The following is a 4,883-nucleotide window of genomic DNA, read 5'->3' on the forward strand; positions in this document are numbered from 1 at the left end:
TTTTCAGTTTTATAGATCAGTGAAGGAATTGTTTGAAGTTTAGTTTCTTTTGGTTTTTAGACTTATTTCTGCAGTAGGGTACTTTAAGTTCTTGAATTCATTTCTAGTTTTATGATTTTATTTTGAATTCCAAATCCCCATTTTATATCTAGAAAACCCAAAAAGTATGTTCTTAATCCAAAACAAGTACGTTCTAGCATAATCCTCGGAAATTCGACTCGGGCCTTATACTAAAACATTGCTTTGTGTAGTTGCGGGTTTTCGATCTGAACATTAATTTGGGAGTTAATTTGTGACATCTATTTAGAGAGCTCACCAAATTTTGGCGCCGTTGCCGGGGACTTTTAAACTTTGCTAGAATTGTTTGTTTGTTTTGGATTGTGAATAATTTTCTCAGCTTTAGTTGCTGATTTTTCTGATTTTATTGGATATCTACTGAATTTTGATTGTTTATTGGCTTGCATGACTAGGTCTTCCTTTGCAACATTACTTGAACTTGACCCGGAGATTGAGAGAACCTTTTGGGCTTTAAGGAGACAAGCTAGGTCAGCAACAACTTGTGAGAGCAGAATTTCAGAGATGGATAATCAGATAACGGAAGGGGATCGAACTATGAAAGAGCTTGCAGCACCAGATGTGGCTTATAAGTACTCATGCATCACTTATCCAGACTTGGCAGGAGATTTTGAACTTAGATCAGGACTTATTCATCTGCTTCCCAAATTTCAAGGGTTATCAGGAGAGGATCCCAACCGCCATCTACATGAATTCCATGTGGTTTGTTCTACCATGAAACCACAGGGGATTTCAGAAGAAGACATTAAGTTGAGGGCCTTTCCATTCTCTTTGACAGGAGCAGCAAAGGACTGGTTATATTGCCTTCCAGCTGGATACATTACTAGTTGGATTGATATGAAGAAAGCATTTTTGGAGAAATTTTTCTCAGCTTCTAGGACTGCAACTATCAGGAAGAGCATTTGTGGTATTCAGCAAGTAGTGGGAGAGACTCTTTATGATTATTGGGAGAGATTCAAGAAGCTGTGTTCAAGTTGTCCACAACATCAGATTAGTGATCAGCTTCTTGTTCAATATTTCTATGAGGGTCTACTTCCTATGGATAGGAGCATGATAGATGCAGCAGCTGGAGGAGCCTTGGTGAATAAGACTCCAAATCAAGCAAGAGAGTTAATTTCAAATATGGCAGAAAATTCACAGCAATTTGGGAGTAGAGCTCTTGGGACTAGAGTGGTTAATGAAACTCATTTGGTTTCGAATGAGCAACAAGAAATCAGAAACAATTTGCAAGAATTGACCTCTCTAGTGAAGCAAATGGCGTTGCAAAATTCGAGTCAAGTTTCAAATTTTCCTTTATCAATGATGAAGTTGTGTGGAATTTGTTCAAGCCAAGATCATTCTTCGGATCATTGTCCTAATTTATATCAAGATGAATCTGTTGCAGCCATTTCAAGACCTCAATTTCAGCAACACAAGTATGATCCCAACTCTTCAACTTATAATCCGGGATGGAGGGATCATCCTAATTTGAGGTATGGGAACACATTTTATTAGCAGCCAACACAAAATCAGATTGGTCAGCCATCATTTCAGCATCAGCAGAATCAACATTATTTCCAGAACCATCCAGCAGTTCATTCTCAGCAAAATCAGCACTTCCAGCAGCCACAATTTCAGCAAAACTTCAACCAAAATCAGCAATTTCAACCATTCCAGAATTTTCAGCATTCGAATGTTGCATTTCAGCCACAATTTCAGAATGCACAGAATCAGCAAAACCATTTCCAGCAAATTCAGCAACCTGTGCAGAATTTCCAGCAGCCAAGCAGTGCGAATCAGCATCAATTTCAGCTTGCACTTCCATCTTCTACAAGTCCTAGATCAATGCAACCTCAGCACAACTTTAGCAACTCGAAAATTGAAGATTTGATGCAGCAAATGATGCAACAGCAGCAACACCAGCAAAGAACTGATACAACGCTGCAAAACATTGAAAGACAGATTGGGCAACTTGCTAGCAACATCAATCAAATGCAAAATCAAGGATCTGGGCAGTTACCTTCACAACCAACTCCAAATCCTAAAGGAAATGTTAGTGCATTAACTCTTCGAAGTGGTAAAACAATTTCAGACCCAAATCCGAATTTTCCAGCAGGAGCACAGCAGAATATTTCCAGGCCATTTGCAGCTTCGAGTTCACAAAATTTCCAGAATTTTCCAGCAAATTCAGAGCAGCCAGATTCTGCACAGCATGGGATTACTGGAGTTGATCAGCAACATTTCAATCAACCGGAAACTTCAGATTCTGATCAAATTGATGGAGCAGATTTCGGCTTGGAATTTACTCCAACAGCAGCTTCAAATTCAGCTCAAAATTCAGCACATAATCTGGGAAATTCTGGACAGAATCTGGACAGAAATCTAAACCAGCAAGGAGTTGAGCATTCTATTCCATTACCTTTCCCTCAAAGAAGTGTACAACCAAGGAAAGAGATGGAGGAAGAAAAGGCGAAAGAATATCAAGAATTAGTGAAATTGTTCAGCAAGGTTGAAGTGAACGTTCCTTTGCTTACCATGATTAAGCAAATTCCAAAATATGCCAAATTCCTCAAGGATCTTTGTGTGCACAAAAAGAAATTGAAGGGAAATGAATTGATAAGTATGGGAAAGAATGTCTCAGCATTACTTCAGCCAGTTCCTCAGAAGTGTGAAGATCCAGGAGTTTTTACCGTGCCTTGTGTTATAGGAGATTGTATTTTTGAGGATGCGATGTTAGATCTTGGAGCTTCTATTAATGTGATGCCTAAATCAGTTTTTCAGTCATTAAGAATTGGACCTTTGCAGCCTACAGGTGTAGTGATTCAGTTGGCCAATAGAAGTCAAGCACACCCAGCTGGAGTGATAGAAGATGTATTGGTAAAAGTGAGGGAGTTAATTTTTCCGACAGATTTTTACATCTTAGACATGGAGGGTGATGTGCTTGCAAACAGGGCTCCGCTTATTCTTGGACGTCCATTCTTGAAGACTGCTAGAACGAAGATTGATGTGCATGCTGGAACTCTTTCTATGGAGATAGGAGACACAGTGGTTAGATTCAGCATTTTTGAGGCTATGAAGCATCCTAGAGAGGATCATTCTATACTTAGCGTGGATATCTCAGAGGAGCTGGATGGCATGGAGTTCTTGCCAGATATTGATTCAGACTTAGAGATTTCTGATTTTGGTACAGTGAATGACTTTGTTGCATTATTGGAAGATGTTTTAGATGTGGAATCTGATGTCAATGCAAGTGAATGCGTAGGGGATTGCTTGGGAGAAGCATTACCCCTAGGATCGCTCAGAGAGGAAGAGGTATGTGTAGGGGATTGCTCAGCAGCATTACCCCTAGGATCACCTATTATGGAGCAGACACAAGAGGAGTTGAAACCATTGCCCCAACATCTGAAATATGCATATTTGGGAGAAAATCAGCAGCTACCTGTCATCATAGCTCAGAATTTGGAACCAGATCAGGAGGAGAGATTATTAGAGATTCTGAGACAGCATAGGAAGGCCATTGGATGGACTTTGGCGGACATTCCTGGGATCAGTCCTTCCATTTGTATGCATAGGATCTATTTGGAGGAGGATGTGAAGCCAGTGAGACAGCCACAAAGACGACTGAACCCTTTGATCTTGGATGTGGTAAAGAAGGAGGTGACTACTCTTACAGGCAGGCATTATTTATCCGATTTCTGACAGCAAATGGGTAAGTCCCATCCACGTGGTTCCGAAGAAGTCAGGGGTGACAGTGGTAGCTAATGAAGAGAACGAGTTGGTTCCCACGAGAGTGAAGAATTCCTGGAGGGTATGTGTGGATTACAGGAAGCTGAACCAAGCAAGCAGGAAGGATCATTATCCACTACCTTTTATTGATCAGATGTTGGAGAGGCTGGCAGGTAAATCCCATTATTGTTTTCTTGATGGGTACACTGGTTATTTTCAGATTTGCATCGACCCAGAGGACCAGGAGAAGACGACCTTCACTTGCCCTTTCGGTACATTCGCATATCGTAGGATGCCATTTGGTTTATGCAATGCTCCAGGGACTTTTCAGCGATGCATGGTGAGTATTTTTGGTGATTTATTAGAGCATTGCATGGAAGTTTTCATGGATGATTTTTCTGTTTATGGCTCGTCTTTTGATGCATGTCTGGATAACTTGTCTAGAGTTTTGAGTAGATGTATCGACACAGACTTGGTTTTAAATTTTGAAAAATGTCATTTTATGGTAGAGCATGGCATTGTTTTAGGTCATATAGTCTCTAGGAAGGGCATTGAAGTAGATCCTGCTAAAGTTAGTGCTATATCTTCTTTATCTTACCCCGCATGCGTGCGGGAGGTTCGAGCTTTTCTTGGCCATGCAGGATTCTACAGGCGATTTATTAGGGACTTCAGTAAGATTGCTCTACCATTATCTCAGCTACTTCAGAAGGATGTTTTGTTTGATTTCGATCAGAGGTGCAAAGAAGCTTTTGACAGATTGAAGGAGGCTCTTACCTCAGCACCTATTATCAGACCCCCAGACTGGTCTTTACCTTTCGAGTTGATGTGTGATGCTTCAGATTATGCAGTGGGAGCTGTACTAGCACAGAGAGTGGATGGAGCACCACATGTTATTTGCTATGCTTCCAAGACTTTGGATTCAGCTCAAGCAAACTACACAACAACAGAAAAAGAGCTTCTTTCTATTGTTTTTGCTTTAGATAAGTTCAGATCATATCTTCTTTGTTCTCATGTGATTATTTTTTCTGATCATGCAGCTTTGAAGTATCTCCTCAAGAAGCCTGATGCAAAGCCTAGATTAATCAGATGGATGCTTCTGCTTC

At 40.5% G+C, this 4,883-nt stretch overlaps 1 pseudogene; it reads left to right on the forward strand.

Annotated features, from left to right (window-relative positions):
* Nucleotides 1–221: 221 nt before the first annotated feature.
* LOC122040848 lies at nt 222–4,458 on the forward strand (annotated as a pseudogene).
* The last annotated feature ends 425 nt before the right edge of the window (nt 4,459–4,883 follow it).

Source organism: Zingiber officinale, chromosome 2A, assembly GCF_018446385.1.
Source record: "Zingiber officinale cultivar Zhangliang chromosome 2A, Zo_v1.1, whole genome shotgun sequence".
In the NCBI taxonomy this organism is placed as follows: domain Eukaryota; kingdom Viridiplantae; phylum Streptophyta; class Magnoliopsida; order Zingiberales; family Zingiberaceae; genus Zingiber; species Zingiber officinale.